The sequence below is a fragment of the Ranitomeya imitator genome, unplaced genomic scaffold (genome assembly GCF_032444005.1).
Source record: "Ranitomeya imitator isolate aRanImi1 unplaced genomic scaffold, aRanImi1.pri SCAFFOLD_1149, whole genome shotgun sequence".
Taxonomy (NCBI): Eukaryota; Metazoa; Chordata; class Amphibia; order Anura; family Dendrobatidae; genus Ranitomeya; species Ranitomeya imitator.
The window spans coordinates 15,198-34,071 of record NW_027193520.1 but is presented as its reverse complement, the minus strand read 5'-3'; the positions used below and the strand labels follow the sequence as shown (position 1 = coordinate 34,071).

General features: G+C 46.9%; 14 non-coding genes across 14 annotated transcripts; all 14 read right to left on the bottom strand.

The window, feature by feature from the left end:
- Positions 1–291: 291 nt before the first annotated feature.
- Positions 292–482, bottom strand: LOC138653638 (U2 spliceosomal RNA). Its single transcript, XR_011315970.1, has one exon. It is a non-coding gene; the product is annotated as a U2 spliceosomal RNA (small nuclear RNA).
- Positions 483–1,696: 1,214 nt separating this feature from the next.
- LOC138653637 (U2 spliceosomal RNA) lies at positions 1,697–1,887 on the bottom strand. Its single transcript, XR_011315969.1, has one exon. It is a non-coding gene; the product is annotated as a U2 spliceosomal RNA (small nuclear RNA).
- A 1,213-nt stretch (positions 1,888–3,100) lies between these two features.
- LOC138653636 (U2 spliceosomal RNA) lies at positions 3,101–3,291 on the bottom strand. The gene has a single exon (XR_011315968.1). It is a non-coding gene; the product is annotated as a U2 spliceosomal RNA (small nuclear RNA).
- Positions 3,292–4,504: 1,213 nt separating this feature from the next.
- LOC138653635 (U2 spliceosomal RNA) lies at positions 4,505–4,695 on the bottom strand. The gene has a single exon (XR_011315967.1). It is a non-coding gene; the product is annotated as a U2 spliceosomal RNA (small nuclear RNA).
- Positions 4,696–5,908: 1,213 nt separating this feature from the next.
- On the bottom strand, positions 5,909–6,099 carry LOC138653634 (U2 spliceosomal RNA). The gene has a single exon (XR_011315966.1). It is a non-coding gene; the product is annotated as a U2 spliceosomal RNA (small nuclear RNA).
- Positions 6,100–7,312: 1,213 nt separating this feature from the next.
- On the bottom strand, positions 7,313–7,503 carry LOC138653633 (U2 spliceosomal RNA). Its single transcript, XR_011315965.1, has one exon. It is a non-coding gene; the product is annotated as a U2 spliceosomal RNA (small nuclear RNA).
- Positions 7,504–8,716: 1,213 nt separating this feature from the next.
- LOC138653632 (U2 spliceosomal RNA) lies at positions 8,717–8,907 on the bottom strand. The gene has a single exon (XR_011315964.1). It is a non-coding gene; the product is annotated as a U2 spliceosomal RNA (small nuclear RNA).
- Positions 8,908–10,120: 1,213 nt separating this feature from the next.
- Positions 10,121–10,311, bottom strand: LOC138653631 (U2 spliceosomal RNA). Its single transcript, XR_011315963.1, has one exon. It is a non-coding gene; the product is annotated as a U2 spliceosomal RNA (small nuclear RNA).
- A 1,213-nt stretch (positions 10,312–11,524) lies between these two features.
- Positions 11,525–11,715, bottom strand: LOC138653630 (U2 spliceosomal RNA). Its single transcript, XR_011315962.1, has one exon. It is a non-coding gene; the product is annotated as a U2 spliceosomal RNA (small nuclear RNA).
- Positions 11,716–12,928: 1,213 nt separating this feature from the next.
- LOC138653628 (U2 spliceosomal RNA) lies at positions 12,929–13,119 on the bottom strand. Its single transcript, XR_011315960.1, has one exon. It is a non-coding gene; the product is annotated as a U2 spliceosomal RNA (small nuclear RNA).
- A 1,213-nt stretch (positions 13,120–14,332) lies between these two features.
- LOC138653627 (U2 spliceosomal RNA) lies at positions 14,333–14,523 on the bottom strand. Its single transcript, XR_011315959.1, has one exon. It is a non-coding gene; the product is annotated as a U2 spliceosomal RNA (small nuclear RNA).
- Positions 14,524–15,734: 1,211 nt separating this feature from the next.
- LOC138653626 (U2 spliceosomal RNA) lies at positions 15,735–15,925 on the bottom strand. Its single transcript, XR_011315958.1, has one exon. It is a non-coding gene; the product is annotated as a U2 spliceosomal RNA (small nuclear RNA).
- A 1,213-nt stretch (positions 15,926–17,138) lies between these two features.
- LOC138653625 (U2 spliceosomal RNA) lies at positions 17,139–17,329 on the bottom strand. Its single transcript, XR_011315957.1, has one exon. It is a non-coding gene; the product is annotated as a U2 spliceosomal RNA (small nuclear RNA).
- A 1,213-nt stretch (positions 17,330–18,542) lies between these two features.
- LOC138653623 (U2 spliceosomal RNA) lies at positions 18,543–18,733 on the bottom strand. Its single transcript, XR_011315956.1, has one exon. It is a non-coding gene; the product is annotated as a U2 spliceosomal RNA (small nuclear RNA).
- Between the last annotated feature and the right edge of the window lie 141 nt (positions 18,734–18,874).

Below are 18,874 nucleotides of genomic sequence, written 5' to 3'. Positions count from 1 at the left end.
TGTTACAAAGGCCTCATTCGGGCCTACATCTTAACACACCTGTTGCAACCAGCAAAGATTGCTTGATTGCTTGATTGATTGATTGCATATTGGATGCAATCCAATGCTGAACATGCACAGGTGAAAGCAAGGCACAGGAAATGTTGCAAACGGTCCAGTGAAACTGAGCAAATTGCTACATTTGCCACCTGAAACGTGCTTCTTTGACCCTGAAAAGAATTCTCAGAAAGTGTTAAATGACAACTTGCTGGGCTGATTTCAATTCAATCTGTTTTTGGAAACGGATCAGAGAAGGGGTGCACTGTTCCCGGAGATACTGCAATAACGGGTCAATGCGTGGAGTGGACAGAGCAAGCTCCATTTCCAGCTCCCTGTTCTAAAAATCCATTTAATATATGGTCCCCAAATAGGGGACGTATCAGATATTAAACTGATAAGAACAGATACTACACTTGATCTTAGCCAAAAGGCCGAGAAGCGATAGCCTGAAATGGTTTGCCACTCCAGACGCCCCATGGCCCACAACCAGGACTCACTGTGGAGAGAGCCCAAAAGATGATTGCCCAGGGGAAGACATTTTTTTTCTAAACTCTGGATGCCTTCTCAAATGGCAGTTCTGGTGTGTGTGGGGGCGTGTGGGGGGTGTGTGGGGGTGTGTGGGGGTGTGTTCAATTTGGGCCCAACGCGTTTTTAAAAAATCTGCCTAACTCCGCCTAATCTGCATAACGCCGCCTGATCTGCATAACTCCGCCCATCTGAACACACCCTCCATCCCTTTGGCGCTCCAGAGTGCAACTATTAGTGCAAGTCTGCAAATTGCCCCTTTAAAAAAAAAAAAAGACAATCCCCCTACCATGTGGTCTGCTGCTGTTCCAGCAGCAGACTGAAGACGGCGCCATTTTTCTCTGCCTTAGATAAGTCCAGAGCCCATTGTGACACGTGAGAGTTCCGGAGTCAATGGCTGAAGGCCCCATTGTGACAGCAGCAGCAGGTGAAGGTTCCGTGCATAGATTCTATCTACTGCAGGCGGGCAGGCAGCAGCAGCGCACCCAGTTGGTCAAAAGCATTAGAATACTACTCACACAGTACAAGACAAAATAGACAAGACTAGCACATTCAAGATCATCACAGACACCATTTTTCCTTCTTTATTGAAATACATATCATACACCACATAATTAAAAGTCAGTGGTCCACAAGAGGGAGCCAATGTTTTACAAAGGAATTTGTGCATGCGGTCACAAATGTAGTATGTATGGCCGAACTACTCGTAGGATACTTCAATTTAAACACTTCATGCTGACAGACAGCAGGCAGGCAGGCAGGCAGGCAGGCAGGCAGGCAGGCAGGCAGGCAGGCAGGCAGGGGCCTAATTTTGTAGATGGCACAATATATTAGCAACACTGTTACAAAGGCCTCATTCGGGCCTACATCTTAACACACCTGTTGCAACCAGCAAAGATTGCTTGATTGCTTGATTGATTGATTGCATATTGGATGCAATCCAATGCTGAACATGCACAGGTGAAAGCAAGGCACAGGAAATGTTGCAAACGGTCCAGTGAAACTGAGCAAATTGCTACATTTGCCACCTGAAACGTGCTTCTTTGACCCTGAAAAGAATTCTCAGAAAGTGTTAAATGACAACTTGCTGGGCTGATTTCAATTCAATCTGTTTTTGGAAACCGGATCAGAGAAGGGGTGCACTGTTCCCGGAGATACTGCAATAACGGGTCAATGCGTGGAGTGGACAGAGCAAGCTCCATTTCCAGCTCCCTGTTCTAAAAATCCATTTAATATATGGTCCCCAAATAGGGGACGTATCAGATATTAAACTGATAAGAACAGATACTACACTTGATCTTAGCCAAAAGGCCGAGAAGCGATAGCCTGAAATGGTTTGCCACTCCAGACGCCCCATGGCCCACAACCAGGACTCACTGTGGAGAGAGCCCAAAAGATGATTGCCCAGGGGAAGACATTTTTTTTCTAAACTCTGGATGCCTTCTCAAATGGCAGTTCTGGTGTGTGTGGGGGCGTGTGGGGGGTGTGTGGGGGTGTGTGGGGGTGTGTTCAATTTGGGCCCAACGCGTTTTTAAAAAATCTGCCTAACTCCGCCTAATCTGCATAACGCCGCCTGATCTGCATAACTCCGCCCATCTGAACACACCCTCCATCCCTTTGGCGCTCCAGAGTGCAACTATTAGTGCAAGTCTGCAAATTGCCCCTTTAAAAAAAAAAAAGACAATCCCCCTACCATGTGGTCTGCTGCTGTTCCAGCAGCAGACTGAAGACGGCGCCATTTTTCTCTGCCTTAGATAAGTCCAGAGCCCATTGTGACACGTGAGAGTTCCGGAGTCAATGGCTGAAGGCCCCATTGTGACAGCAGCAGCAGGTGAAGGTTCCGTGCATAGATTCTATCTACTGCAGGCGGGCAGGCAGCAGCAGCGCACCCAGTTGGTCAAAAGCATTAGAATACTACTCACACAGTACAAGACAAAATAGACAAGACTAGCACATTCAAGATCATCACAGACACCATTTTTCCTTCTTTATTGAAATACATATCATACACCACATAATTAAAAGTCAGTGGTCCACAAGAGGGAGCCAATGTTTTACAAAGGAATTTGTGCATGCGGTCACAAATGTAGTATGTATGGCCGAACTACTCGTAGGATACTTCAATTTAAACACTTCATGCTGACAGACAGCAGGCAGGCAGGCAGGCAGGCAGGCAGGCAGGCAGGCAGGCAGGCAGGCAGGCAGGGGCCTAATTTTGTAGATGGCACAATATATTAGCAACACTGTTACAAAGGCCTCATTCGGGCCTACATCTTAACACACCTGTTGCAACCAGCAAAGATTGCTTGATTGCTTGATTGATTGATTGCATATTGGATGCAATCCAATGCTGAACATGCACAGGTGAAAGCAAGGCACAGGAAATGTTGCAAACGGTCCAGTGAAACTGAGCAAATTGCTACATTTGCCACCTGAAACGTGCTTCTTTGACCCTGAAAAGAATTCTCAGAAAGTGTTAAATGACAACTTGCTGGGCTGATTTCAATTCAATCTGTTTTTGGAAACCGGATCAGAGAAGGGGTGCACTGTTCCCGGAGATACTGCAATAACGGGTCAATGCGTGGAGTGGACAGAGCAAGCTCCATTTCCAGCTCCCTGTTCTAAAAATCCATTTAATATATGGTCCCCAAATAGGGGACGTATCAGATATTAAACTGATAAGAACAGATACTACACTTGATCTTAGCCAAAAGGCCGAGAAGCGATAGCCTGAAATGGTTTGCCACTCCAGACGCCCCATGGCCCACAACCAGGACTCACTGTGGAGAGAGCCCAAAAGATGATTGCCCAGGGGAAGACATTTTTTTTCTAAACTCTGGATGCCTTCTCAAATGGCAGTTCTGGTGTGTGTGGGGGCGTGTGGGGGGTGTGTGGGGGTGTGTGGGGGTGTGTTCAATTTGGGCCCAACGCGTTTTTAAAAAATCTGCCTAACTCCGCCTAATCTGCATAACGCCGCCTGATCTGCATAACTCCGCCCATCTGAACACACCCTCCATCCCTTTGGCGCTCCAGAGTGCAACTATTAGTGCAAGTCTGCAAATTGCCCCTTTAAAAAAAAAAAAGACAATCCCCCTACCATGTGGTCTGCTGCTGTTCCAGCAGCAGACTGAAGACGGCGCCATTTTTCTCTGCCTTAGATAAGTCCAGAGCCCATTGTGACACGTGAGAGTTCCGGAGTCAATGGCTGAAGGCCCCATTGTGACAGCAGCAGCAGGTGAAGGTTCCGTGCATAGATTCTATCTACTGCAGGCGGGCAGGCAGCAGCAGCGCACCCAGTTGGTCAAAAGCATTAGAATACTACTCACACAGTACAAGACAAAATAGACAAGACTAGCACATTCAAGATCATCACAGACACCATTTTTCCTTCTTTATTGAAATACATATCATACACCACATAATTAAAAGTCAGTGGTCCACAAGAGGGAGCCAATGTTTTACAAAGGAATTTGTGCATGCGGTCACAAATGTAGTATGTATGGCCGAACTACTCGTAGGATACTTCAATTTAAACACTTCATGCTGACAGACAGCAGGCAGGCAGGCAGGCAGGCAGGCAGGCAGGCAGGCAGGCAGGCAGGCAGGCAGGGGCCTAATTTTGTAGATGGCACAATATATTAGCAACACTGTTACAAAGGCCTCATTCGGGCCTACATCTTAACACACCTGTTGCAACCAGCAAAGATTGCTTGATTGCTTGATTGATTGATTGCATATTGGATGCAATCCAATGCTGAACATGCACAGGTGAAAGCAAGGCACAGGAAATGTTGCAAACGGTCCAGTGAAACTGAGCAAATTGCTACATTTGCCACCTGAAACGTGCTTCTTTGACCCTGAAAAGAATTCTCAGAAAGTGTTAAATGACAACTTGCTGGGCTGATTTCAATTCAATCTGTTTTTGGAAACCGGATCAGAGAAGGGGTGCACTGTTCCCGGAGATACTGCAATAACGGGTCAATGCGTGGAGTGGACAGAGCAAGCTCCATTTCCAGCTCCCTGTTCTAAAAATCCATTTAATATATGGTCCCCAAATAGGGGACGTATCAGATATTAAACTGATAAGAACAGATACTACACTTGATCTTAGCCAAAAGGCCGAGAAGCGATAGCCTGAAATGGTTTGCCACTCCAGACGCCCCATGGCCCACAACCAGGACTCACTGTGGAGAGAGCCCAAAAGATGATTGCCCAGGGGAAGACATTTTTTTTCTAAACTCTGGATGCCTTCTCAAATGGCAGTTCTGGTGTGTGTGGGGGCGTGTGGGGGGTGTGTGGGGGTGTGTGGGGGTGTGTTCAATTTGGGCCCAACGCGTTTTTAAAAAATCTGCCTAACTCCGCCTAATCTGCATAACGCCGCCTGATCTGCATAACTCCGCCCATCTGAACACACCCTCCATCCCTTTGGCGCTCCAGAGTGCAACTATTAGTGCAAGTCTGCAAATTGCCCCTTTAAAAAAAAAAAAGACAATCCCCCTACCATGTGGTCTGCTGCTGTTCCAGCAGCAGACTGAAGACGGCGCCATTTTTCTCTGCCTTAGATAAGTCCAGAGCCCATTGTGACACGTGAGAGTTCCGGAGTCAATGGCTGAAGGCCCCATTGTGACAGCAGCAGCAGGTGAAGGTTCCGTGCATAGATTCTATCTACTGCAGGCGGGCAGGCAGCAGCAGCGCACCCAGTTGGTCAAAAGCATTAGAATACTACTCACACAGTACAAGACAAAATAGACAAGACTAGCACATTCAAGATCATCACAGACACCATTTTTCCTTCTTTATTGAAATACATATCATACACCACATAATTAAAAGTCAGTGGTCCACAAGAGGGAGCCAATGTTTTACAAAGGAATTTGTGCATGCGGTCACAAATGTAGTATGTATGGCCGAACTACTCGTAGGATACTTCAATTTAAACACTTCATGCTGACAGACAGCAGGCAGGCAGGCAGGCAGGCAGGCAGGCAGGCAGGCAGGCAGGCAGGCAGGCAGGGGCCTAATTTTGTAGATGGCACAATATATTAGCAACACTGTTACAAAGGCCTCATTCGGGCCTACATCTTAACACACCTGTTGCAACCAGCAAAGATTGCTTGATTGCTTGATTGATTGATTGCATATTGGATGCAATCCAATGCTGAACATGCACAGGTGAAAGCAAGGCACAGGAAATGTTGCAAACGGTCCAGTGAAACTGAGCAAATTGCTACATTTGCCACCTGAAACGTGCTTCTTTGACCCTGAAAAGAATTCTCAGAAAGTGTTAAATGACAACTTGCTGGGCTGATTTCAATTCAATCTGTTTTTGGAAACCGGATCAGAGAAGGGGTGCACTGTTCCCGGAGATACTGCAATAACGGGTCAATGCGTGGAGTGGACAGAGCAAGCTCCATTTCCAGCTCCCTGTTCTAAAAATCCATTTAATATATGGTCCCCAAATAGGGGACGTATCAGATATTAAACTGATAAGAACAGATACTACACTTGATCTTAGCCAAAAGGCCGAGAAGCGATAGCCTGAAATGGTTTGCCACTCCAGACGCCCCATGGCCCACAACCAGGACTCACTGTGGAGAGAGCCCAAAAGATGATTGCCCAGGGGAAGACATTTTTTTTCTAAACTCTGGATGCCTTCTCAAATGGCAGTTCTGGTGTGTGTGGGGGCGTGTGGGGGGTGTGTGGGGGTGTGTGGGGGTGTGTTCAATTTGGGCCCAACGCGTTTTTAAAAAATCTGCCTAACTCCGCCTAATCTGCATAACGCCGCCTGATCTGCATAACTCCGCCCATCTGAACACACCCTCCATCCCTTTGGCGCTCCAGAGTGCAACTATTAGTGCAAGTCTGCAAATTGCCCCTTTAAAAAAAAAAAAGACAATCCCCCTACCATGTGGTCTGCTGCTGTTCCAGCAGCAGACTGAAGACGGCGCCATTTTTCTCTGCCTTAGATAAGTCCAGAGCCCATTGTGACACGTGAGAGTTCCGGAGTCAATGGCTGAAGGCCCCATTGTGACAGCAGCAGCAGGTGAAGGTTCCGTGCATAGATTCTATCTACTGCAGGCGGGCAGGCAGCAGCAGCGCACCCAGTTGGTCAAAAGCATTAGAATACTACTCACACAGTACAAGACAAAATAGACAAGACTAGCACATTCAAGATCATCACAGACACCATTTTTCCTTCTTTATTGAAATACATATCATACACCACATAATTAAAAGTCAGTGGTCCACAAGAGGGAGCCAATGTTTTACAAAGGAATTTGTGCATGCGGTCACAAATGTAGTATGTATGGCCGAACTACTCGTAGGATACTTCAATTTAAACACTTCATGCTGACAGACAGCAGGCAGGCAGGCAGGCAGGCAGGCAGGCAGGCAGGCAGGCAGGCAGGCAGGCAGGGGCCTAATTTTGTAGATGGCACAATATATTAGCAACACTGTTACAAAGGCCTCATTCGGGCCTACATCTTAACACACCTGTTGCAACCAGCAAAGATTGCTTGATTGCTTGATTGATTGATTGCATATTGGATGCAATCCAATGCTGAACATGCACAGGTGAAAGCAAGGCACAGGAAATGTTGCAAACGGTCCAGTGAAACTGAGCAAATTGCTACATTTGCCACCTGAAACGTGCTTCTTTGACCCTGAAAAGAATTCTCAGAAAGTGTTAAATGACAACTTGCTGGGCTGATTTCAATTCAATCTGTTTTTGGAAACCGGATCAGAGAAGGGGTGCACTGTTCCCGGAGATACTGCAATAACGGGTCAATGCGTGGAGTGGACAGAGCAAGCTCCATTTCCAGCTCCCTGTTCTAAAAATCCATTTAATATATGGTCCCCAAATAGGGGACGTATCAGATATTAAACTGATAAGAACAGATACTACACTTGATCTTAGCCAAAAGGCCGAGAAGCGATAGCCTGAAATGGTTTGCCACTCCAGACGCCCCATGGCCCACAACCAGGACTCACTGTGGAGAGAGCCCAAAAGATGATTGCCCAGGGGAAGACATTTTTTTTCTAAACTCTGGATGCCTTCTCAAATGGCAGTTCTGGTGTGTGTGGGGGCGTGTGGGGGGTGTGTGGGGGTGTGTGGGGGTGTGTTCAATTTGGGCCCAACGCGTTTTTAAAAAATCTGCCTAACTCCGCCTAATCTGCATAACGCCGCCTGATCTGCATAACTCCGCCCATCTGAACACACCCTCCATCCCTTTGGCGCTCCAGAGTGCAACTATTAGTGCAAGTCTGCAAATTGCCCCTTTAAAAAAAAAAAAGACAATCCCCCTACCATGTGGTCTGCTGCTGTTCCAGCAGCAGACTGAAGACGGCGCCATTTTTCTCTGCCTTAGATAAGTCCAGAGCCCATTGTGACACGTGAGAGTTCCGGAGTCAATGGCTGAAGGCCCCATTGTGACAGCAGCAGCAGGTGAAGGTTCCGTGCATAGATTCTATCTACTGCAGGCGGGCAGGCAGCAGCAGCGCACCCAGTTGGTCAAAAGCATTAGAATACTACTCACACAGTACAAGACAAAATAGACAAGACTAGCACATTCAAGATCATCACAGACACCATTTTTCCTTCTTTATTGAAATACATATCATACACCACATAATTAAAAGTCAGTGGTCCACAAGAGGGAGCCAATGTTTTACAAAGGAATTTGTGCATGCGGTCACAAATGTAGTATGTATGGCCGAACTACTCGTAGGATACTTCAATTTAAACACTTCATGCTGACAGACAGCAGGCAGGCAGGCAGGCAGGCAGGCAGGCAGGCAGGCAGGCAGGCAGGCAGGCAGGGGCCTAATTTTGTAGATGGCACAATATATTAGCAACACTGTTACAAAGGCCTCATTCGGGCCTACATCTTAACACACCTGTTGCAACCAGCAAAGATTGCTTGATTGCTTGATTGATTGATTGCATATTGGATGCAATCCAATGCTGAACATGCACAGGTGAAAGCAAGGCACAGGAAATGTTGCAAACGGTCCAGTGAAACTGAGCAAATTGCTACATTTGCCACCTGAAACGTGCTTCTTTGACCCTGAAAAGAATTCTCAGAAAGTGTTAAATGACAACTTGCTGGGCTGATTTCAATTCAATCTGTTTTTGGAAACCGGATCAGAGAAGGGGTGCACTGTTCCCGGAGATACTGCAATAACGGGTCAATGCGTGGAGTGGACAGAGCAAGCTCCATTTCCAGCTCCCTGTTCTAAAAATCCATTTAATATATGGTCCCCAAATAGGGGACGTATCAGATATTAAACTGATAAGAACAGATACTACACTTGATCTTAGCCAAAAGGCCGAGAAGCGATAGCCTGAAATGGTTTGCCACTCCAGACGCCCCATGGCCCACAACCAGGACTCACTGTGGAGAGAGCCCAAAAGATGATTGCCCAGGGGAAGACATTTTTTTTCTAAACTCTGGATGCCTTCTCAAATGGCAGTTCTGGTGTGTGTGGGGGCGTGTGGGGGGTGTGTGGGGGTGTGTGGGGGTGTGTTCAATTTGGGCCCAACGCGTTTTTAAAAAATCTGCCTAACTCCGCCTAATCTGCATAACGCCGCCTGATCTGCATAACTCCGCCCATCTGAACACACCCTCCATCCCTTTGGCGCTCCAGAGTGCAACTATTAGTGCAAGTCTGCAAATTGCCCCTTTAAAAAAAAAAAAGACAATCCCCCTACCATGTGGTCTGCTGCTGTTCCAGCAGCAGACTGAAGACGGCGCCATTTTTCTCTGCCTTAGATAAGTCCAGAGCCCATTGTGACACGTGAGAGTTCCGGAGTCAATGGCTGAAGGCCCCATTGTGACAGCAGCAGCAGGTGAAGGTTCCGTGCATAGATTCTATCTACTGCAGGCGGGCAGGCAGCAGCAGCGCACCCAGTTGGTCAAAAGCATTAGAATACTACTCACACAGTACAAGACAAAATAGACAAGACTAGCACATTCAAGATCATCACAGACACCATTTTTCCTTCTTTATTGAAATACATATCATACACCACATAATTAAAAGTCAGTGGTCCACAAGAGGGAGCCAATGTTTTACAAAGGAATTTGTGCATGCGGTCACAAATGTAGTATGTATGGCCGAACTACTCGTAGGATACTTCAATTTAAACACTTCATGCTGACAGACAGCAGGCAGGCAGGCAGGCAGGCAGGCAGGCAGGCAGGCAGGCAGGCAGGCAGGCAGGGGCCTAATTTTGTAGATGGCACAATATATTAGCAACACTGTTACAAAGGCCTCATTCGGGCCTACATCTTAACACACCTGTTGCAACCAGCAAAGATTGCTTGATTGCTTGATTGATTGATTGCATATTGGATGCAATCCAATGCTGAACATGCACAGGTGAAAGCAAGGCACAGGAAATGTTGCAAACGGTCCAGTGAAACTGAGCAAATTGCTACATTTGCCACCTGAAACGTGCTTCTTTGACCCTGAAAAGAATTCTCAGAAAGTGTTAAATGACAACTTGCTGGGCTGATTTCAATTCAATCTGTTTTTGGAAACCGGATCAGAGAAGGGGTGCACTGTTCCCGGAGATACTGCAATAACGGGTCAATGCGTGGAGTGGACAGAGCAAGCTCCATTTCCAGCTCCCTGTTCTAAAAATCCATTTAATATATGGTCCCCAAATAGGGGACGTATCAGATATTAAACTGATAAGAACAGATACTACACTTGATCTTAGCCAAAAGGCCGAGAAGCGATAGCCTGAAATGGTTTGCCACTCCAGACGCCCCATGGCCCACAACCAGGACTCACTGTGGAGAGAGCCCAAAAGATGATTGCCCAGGGGAAGACATTTTTTTTCTAAACTCTGGATGCCTTCTCAAATGGCAGTTCTGGTGTGTGTGGGGGCGTGTGGGGGGTGTGTGGGGGTGTGTGGGGGTGTGTTCAATTTGGGCCCAACGCGTTTTTAAAAAATCTGCCTAACTCCGCCTAATCTGCATAACGCCGCCTGATCTGCATAACTCCGCCCATCTGAACACACCCTCCATCCCTTTGGCGCTCCAGAGTGCAACTATTAGTGCAAGTCTGCAAATTGCCCCTTTAAAAAAAAAAAAGACAATCCCCCTACCATGTGGTCTGCTGCTGTTCCAGCAGCAGACTGAAGACGGCGCCATTTTTCTCTGCCTTAGATAAGTCCAGAGCCCATTGTGACACGTGAGAGTTCCGGAGTCAATGGCTGAAGGCCCCATTGTGACAGCAGCAGCAGGTGAAGGTTCCGTGCATAGATTCTATCTACTGCAGGCGGGCAGGCAGCAGCAGCGCACCCAGTTGGTCAAAAGCATTAGAATACTACTCACACAGTACAAGACAAAATAGACAAGACTAGCACATTCAAGATCATCACAGACACCATTTTTCCTTCTTTATTGAAATACATATCATACACCACATAATTAAAAGTCAGTGGTCCACAAGAGGGAGCCAATGTTTTACAAAGGAATTTGTGCATGCGGTCACAAATGTAGTATGTATGGCCGAACTACTCGTAGGATACTTCAATTTAAACACTTCATGCTGACAGACAGCAGGCAGGCAGGCAGGCAGGCAGGCAGGCAGGCAGGCAGGCAGGCAGGCAGGCAGGGGCCTAATTTTGTAGATGGCACAATATATTAGCAACACTGTTACAAAGGCCTCATTCGGGCCTACATCTTAACACACCTGTTGCAACCAGCAAAGATTGCTTGATTGCTTGATTGATTGATTGCATATTGGATGCAATCCAATGCTGAACATGCACAGGTGAAAGCAAGGCACAGGAAATGTTGCAAACGGTCCAGTGAAACTGAGCAAATTGCTACATTTGCCACCTGAAACGTGCTTCTTTGACCCTGAAAAGAATTCTCAGAAAGTGTTAAATGACAACTTGCTGGGCTGATTTCAATTCAATCTGTTTTTGGAAACCGGATCAGAGAAGGGGTGCACTGTTCCCGGAGATACTGCAATAACGGGTCAATGCGTGGAGTGGACAGAGCAAGCTCCATTTCCAGCTCCCTGTTCTAAAAATCCATTTAATATATGGTCCCCAAATAGGGGACGTATCAGATATTAAACTGATAAGAACAGATACTACACTTGATCTTAGCCAAAAGGCCGAGAAGCGATAGCCTGAAATGGTTTGCCACTCCAGACGCCCCATGGCCCACAACCAGGACTCACTGTGGAGAGAGCCCAAAAGATGATTGCCCAGGGGAAGACATTTTTTTTCTAAACTCTGGATGCCTTCTCAAATGGCAGTTCTGGTGTGTGTGGGGGCGTGTGGGGGGTGTGTGGGGGTGTGTGGGGGTGTGTTCAATTTGGGCCCAACGCGTTTTTAAAAAATCTGCCTAACTCCGCCTAATCTGCATAACGCCGCCTGATCTGCATAACTCCGCCCATCTGAACACACCCTCCATCCCTTTGGCGCTCCAGAGTGCAACTATTAGTGCAAGTCTGCAAATTGCCCCTTTAAAAAAAAAAAAGACAATCCCCCTACCATGTGGTCTGCTGCTGTTCCAGCAGCAGACTGAAGACGGCGCCATTTTTCTCTGCCTTAGATAAGTCCAGAGCCCATTGTGACACGTGAGAGTTCCGGAGTCAATGGCTGAAGGCCCCATTGTGACAGCAGCAGCAGGTGAAGGTTCCGTGCATAGATTCTATCTACTGCAGGCGGGCAGGCAGCAGCAGCGCACCCAGTTGGTCAAAAGCATTAGAATACTACTCACACAGTACAAGACAAAATAGACAAGACTAGCACATTCAAGATCATCACAGACACCATTTTTCCTTCTTTATTGAAATACATATCATACACCACATAATTAAAAGTCAGTGGTCCACAAGAGGGAGCCAATGTTTTACAAAGGAATTTGTGCATGCGGTCACAAATGTAGTATGTATGGCCGAACTACTCGTAGGATACTTCAATTTAAACACTTCATGCTGACAGACAGCAGGCAGGCAGGCAGGCAGGCAGGCAGGCAGGCAGGCAGGCAGGCAGGCAGGCAGGGGCCTAATTTTGTAGATGGCACAATATATTAGCAACACTGTTACAAAGGCCTCATTCGGGCCTACATCTTAACACACCTGTTGCAACCAGCAAAGATTGCTTGATTGCTTGATTGATTGATTGCATATTGGATGCAATCCAATGCTGAACATGCACAGGTGAAAGCAAGGCACAGGAAATGTTGCAAACGGTCCAGTGAAACTGAGCAAATTGCTACATTTGCCACCTGAAACGTGCTTCTTTGACCCTGAAAAGAATTCTCAGAAAGTGTTAAATGACAACTTGCTGGGCTGATTTCAATTCAATCTGTTTTTGGAAACCGGATCAGAGAAGGGGTGCACTGTTCCCGGAGATACTGCAATAACGGGTCAATGCGTGGAGTGGACAGAGCAAGCTCCATTTCCAGCTCCCTGTTCTAAAAATCCATTTAATATATGGTCCCCAAATAGGGGACGTATCAGATATTAAACTGATAAGAACAGATACTACACTTGATCTTAGCCAAAAGGCCGAGAAGCGATAGCCTGAAATGGTTTGCCACTCCAGACGCCCCATGGCCCACAACCAGGACTCACTGTGGAGAGAGCCCAAAAGATGATTGCCCAGGGGAAGACATTTTTTTTCTAAACTCTGGATGCCTTCTCAAATGGCAGTTCTGGTGTGTGTGGGGGCGTGTGGGGGGTGTGTGGGGGTGTGTGGGGGTGTGTTCAATTTGGGCCCAACGCGTTTTTAAAAAATCTGCCTAACTCCGCCTAATCTGCATAACGCCGCCTGATCTGCATAACTCCGCCCATCTGAACACACCCTCCATCCCTTTGGCGCTCCAGAGTGCAACTATTAGTGCAAGTCTGCAAATTGCCCCTTTAAAAAAAAAAAAGACAATCCCCCTACCATGTGGTCTGCTGCTGTTCCAGCAGCAGACTGAAGACGGCGCCATTTTTCTCTGCCTTAGATAAGTCCAGAGCCCATTGTGACACGTGAGAGTTCCGGAGTCAATGGCTGAAGGCCCCATTGTGACAGCAGCAGCAGGTGAAGGTTCCGTGCATAGATTCTATCTACTGCAGGCGGGCAGGCAGCAGCAGCGCACCCAGTTGGTCAAAAGCATTAGAATACTACTCACACAGTACAAGACAAAATAGACAAGACTAGCACATTCAAGATCATCACAGACACCATTTTTCCTTCTTTATTGAAATACATATCATACACCACATAATTAAAAGTCAGTGGTCCACAAGAGGGAGCCAATGTTTTACAAAGGAATTTGTGCATGCGGTCACAAATGTAGTATGTATGGCCGAACTACTCGTAGGATACTTCAATTTAAACACTTCATGCTGACAGACAGCAGGCAGGCAGGCAGGCAGGCAGGCAGGCAGGCAGGCAGGCAGGCAGGCAGGCAGGGGCCTAATTTTGTAGATGGCACAATATATTAGCAACACTGTTACAAAGGCCTCATTCGGGCCTACATCTTAACACACCTGTTGCAACCAGCAAAGATTGCTTGATTGCTTGATTGATTGATTGCATATTGGATGCAATCCAATGCTGAACATGCACAGGTGAAAGCAAGGCACAGGAAATGTTGCAAACGGTCCAGTGAAACTGAGCAAATTGCTACATTTGCCACCTGAAACGTGCTTCTTTGACCCTGAAAAGAATTCTCAGAAAGTGTTAAATGACAACTTGCTGGGCTGATTTCAATTCAATCTGTTTTTGGAAACCGGATCAGAGAAGGGGTGCACTGTTCCCGGAGATACTGCAATAACGGGTCAATGCGTGGAGTGGACAGAGCAAGCTCCATTTCCAGCTCCCTGTTCTAAAAATCCATTTAATATATGGTCCCCAAATAGGGGACGTATCAGATATTAAACTGATAAGAACAGATACTACACTTGATCTTAGCCAAAAGGCCGAGAAGCGATAGCCTGAAATGGTTTGCCACTCCAGACGCCCCATGGCCCACAACCAGGACTCACTGTGGAGAGAGCCCAAAAGATGATTGCCCAGGGGAAGACATTTTTTTTCTAAACTCTGGATGCCTTCTCAAATGGCAGTTCTGGTGTGTGTGGGGGCGTGTGGGGGGTGTGTGGGGGTGTGTGGGGGTGTGTTCAATTTGGGCCCAACGCGTTTTTAAAAAATCTGCCTAACTCCGCCTAATCTGCATAACGCCGCCTGATCTGCATAACTCCGCCCATCTGAACACACCCTCCATCCCTTTGGCGCTCCAGAGTGCAACTATTAGTGCAAGTCTGCAAATTGCCCCTTTAAAAAAAAAAAAGACAATCCCCCTACCATGTGGTCTGCTGCTGTTCCAGCAGCAGACTGAAGACGGCGCCATTTTTCTCTGCCTTAGATAAGTCCAGAGCCCATTGTGACACGTGAGAGTTCCGGAGTCAATGGCTGAAGGCCCCATTGTGACAGCAGCAGCAGGTGAAGGTTCCGTGCATAGATTCTATCTACTGCAGGCGGGCAGGCAGCAGCAGCGCACCCAGTTGGTCAAAAGCATTAGAATACTACTCACACAGTACAAGACAAAATAGACAAGACTAGCACATTCAAGATCATCACAGACACCATTTTTCCTTCTTTATTGAAATACATATCATACACCACATAATTAAAAGTCAGTGGTCCACAAGAGGGAGCCAATGTTTTACAAAGGAATTTGTGCATGCGGTCACAAATGTAGTATGTATGGCCGAACTACTCGTAGGATACTTCAATTTAAACACTTCATGCTGACAGAGCAGCAGGCAGGCAGGCAGGCAGGCAGGCAGGCAGGCAGGCAGGCAGGCAGGCAGGCAGGGGCCTAATTTTGTAGATGGCACAATATATTAGCAACACTGTTACAAAGGCCTCCGGGCCTACATCTTAACACACCTGTTGCAACCAGCAAAGATTGCTTGATTGCTTGATTGATTGATTGCATATTGGATGCAATCCAATGCTGAACATGCACAGGTGAAAGCAAGGCACAGGAAATGTTGCAAACGGTCCAGTGAAACTGAGCAAATTGCTACATTTGCCACCTGAAACGTGCTTCTTTGACCCTGAAAAGAATTCTCAGAAAGTGTTAAATGACAACTTGCTGGGCTGATTTCAATTCAATCTGTTTTTGGAAACCGGATCAGAGAAGGGGTGCACTGTTCCCGGAGATACTGCAATAACGGGTCAATGCGTGGAGTGGACAGAGCAAGCTCCATTTCCAGCTCCCTGTTCTAAAAATCCATTTAATATATGGTCCCCAAATAGGGGACGTATCAGATATTAAACTGATAAGAACAGATACTACACTTGATCTTAGCCAAAAGGCCGAGAAGCGATAGCCTGAAATGGTTTGCCACTCCAGACGCCCCATGGCCCACAACCAGGACTCACTGTGGAGAGAGCCCAAAAGATGATTGCCCAGGGGAAGACATTTTTTTTCTAAACTCTGGATGCCTTCTCAAATGGCAGTTCTGGTGTGTGTGGGGGCGTGTGGGGGGTGTGTGGGGGTGTGTGGGGGTGTGTTCAATTTGGGCCCAACGCGTTTTTAAAAAATCTGCCTAACTCCGCCTAATCTGCATAACGCCGCCTGATCTGCATAACTCCGCCCATCTGAACACACCCTCCATCCCTTTGGCGCTCCAGAGTGCAACTATTAGTGCAAGTCTGCAAATTGCCCCTTTAAAAAAAAAAAAGACAATCCCCCTACCATGTGGTCTGCTGCTGTTCCAGCAGCAGACTGAAGACGGCGCCATTTTTCTCTGCCTTAGATAAGTCCAGAGCCCATTGTGACACGTGAGAGTTCCGGAGTCAATGGCTGAAGGCCCCATTGTGACAGCAGCAGCAGGTGAAGGTTCCGTGCATAGATTCTATCTACTGCAGGCGGGCAGGCAGCAGCAGCGCACCCAGTTGGTCAAAAGCATTAGAATACTACTCACACAGTACAAGACAAAATAGACAAGACTAGCACATTCAAGATCATCACAGACACCATTTTTCCTTCTTTATTGAAATACATATCATACACCACATAATTAAAAGTCAGTGGTCCACAAGAGGGAGCCAATGTTTTACAAAGGAATTTGTGCATGCGGTCACAAATGTAGTATGTATGGCCGAACTACTCGTAGGATACTTCAATTTAAACACTTCATGCTGACAGACAGCAGGCAGGCAGGCAGGCAGGCAGGCAGGCAGGCAGGCAGGCAGGCAGGCAGGCAGGGGCCTAATTTTGTAGATGGCACAATATATTAGCAACACTGTTACAAAGGCCTCATTCGGGCCTACATCTTAACACACCTGTTGCAACCAGCAAAGATTGCTTGATTGCTTGATTGATTGATTGCATATTGGATGCAATCCAATGCTGAACATGCACAGGTGAAAGCAAGGCACAGGAAATGTTGCAAACGGTCCAGTGAAACTGAGCAAATTGCTACATTTGCCACCTGAAACGTGCTTCTTTGACCCTGAAAAGAATTCTCAGAAAGTGTTAAATGACAACTTGCTGGGCTGATTTCAATTCAATCTGTTTTTGGAAACCGGATCAGAGAAGGGGTGCACTGTTCCCGGAGATACTGCAATAACGGGTCAATGCGTGGAGTGGACAGAGCAAGCTCCATTTCCAGCTCCCTGTTCTAAAAATCCATTTAATATATGGTCCCCAAATAGGGGACGTATCAGATATTAAACTGATAAGAACAGATACTACACTTGATCTTAGCCAAAAGGCCGAGAAGCGATAGCCTGAAATGGTTTGCCACTCCAGACGCCCCATGGCCCACAACCAGGACTCACTGTGGAGAGAGCCCAAAAGATGATTGCCCAGGGGAAGACATTTTTTTTCTAAACTCTGGATGCCTTCTCAAATGGCAGTTCTGGTGTGTGTGGGGGCGTGTGGGGGGTGTGTGGGGGTGTGTGGGGGTGTGTTCAATTTGGGCCCAACGCGTTTTTAAAAAATCTGCCTAACTCCGCCTAATCTGCATAACGCCGCCTGATCTGCATAACTCCGCCCATCTGAACACACCCTCCATCCCTTTGGCGCTCCAGAGTGCAACTATTAGTGCAAGTCTGCAAATTGCCCCTTTAAAAAAAAAAAAGACAATCCCCCTACCATGTGGTCTGCTGCTGTTCCAGCAGCAGACTGAAGACGGCGCCATTTTTCTCTGCCTTAGATAAGTCCAGAGCCCATTGTGACACGTGAGAGTTCCGGAGTCAATGGCTGAAGGCCCCATTGTGACAGCAGCAGCAGGTGAAGGTTCCGTGCATAGATTCTATCTACTGCAGGCGGGCAGGCAGCAGCAGCGCACCCAGTTGGTCAAAAGCATTAGAATACTACTCACACAGTACAAGACAAAATAGACAAGACTAGCACATTCAAGATCATCACAGACACCATTTTTCCTTCTTTATTGAAATACATATCATACACCACATAATTAAAAGTCAGTGGTCCACAAGAGGGAGCCAATGTTTTACAAAGGAATTTGTGCATGCGGTCACAAATGTAGTATGTATGGCCGAACTACTCGTAGGATACTTCAATTTAAACACTTCATGCTGACAGACAGCAGGCAGGCAGGCAGGCAGGCAGGCAGGCAGGCAGGCAGGCAGGCAGGCAGGCAGGGGCCTAATTTTGTAGATGGCACAATATATTAGCAACACTGTTACAAAGGCCTCATTCGGGCCTACATCTTAACACACCTGTTGCAACCAGCAAAGATTGCTTGATTGCTTGATTGATTGATTGCATATTGGATGCAATCCAATGCTGAACATGCACAGGTGAAAGCAAGGCACAGGAAATGTTGCAAACGGTCCAGTGAAACTGAGCAAATTGCTACATTTGCCACCTGAAACGTGCTTCTTTGACCCTGAAAAGAATTCTCAGAAAGTGTTAAATGACAACTTGCTGGGCTGATTTCAATTCAATCTGTTTTTGGAAACCGGATCAGAGAAGGGGTGCACTGTTCCCGGAGATACTGCAATAACGGGTCAATGCGTGGAGTGGACAGAGCAAGCTCCATTTCCAGCTCCCTGTTCTAAAAATCCATTTAATATATGGTCCCCAAATAGGGGACGTATCAGATATTAAACTGATAAGAACAGATACTACACTTGATCTTAGCCAAAAGGCCGAGAAGCGATAGCCTGAAATGGTTTGCCACTCCAGACGCCCCATGGCCCACAACCAGGACTCACTGTGGAGAGAGCCCAAAAGATGATTGCCCAGGGGAAGACATTTTTTTTCTAAACTCTGGATGCCTTCTCAAATGGCAGTTCTGGTGT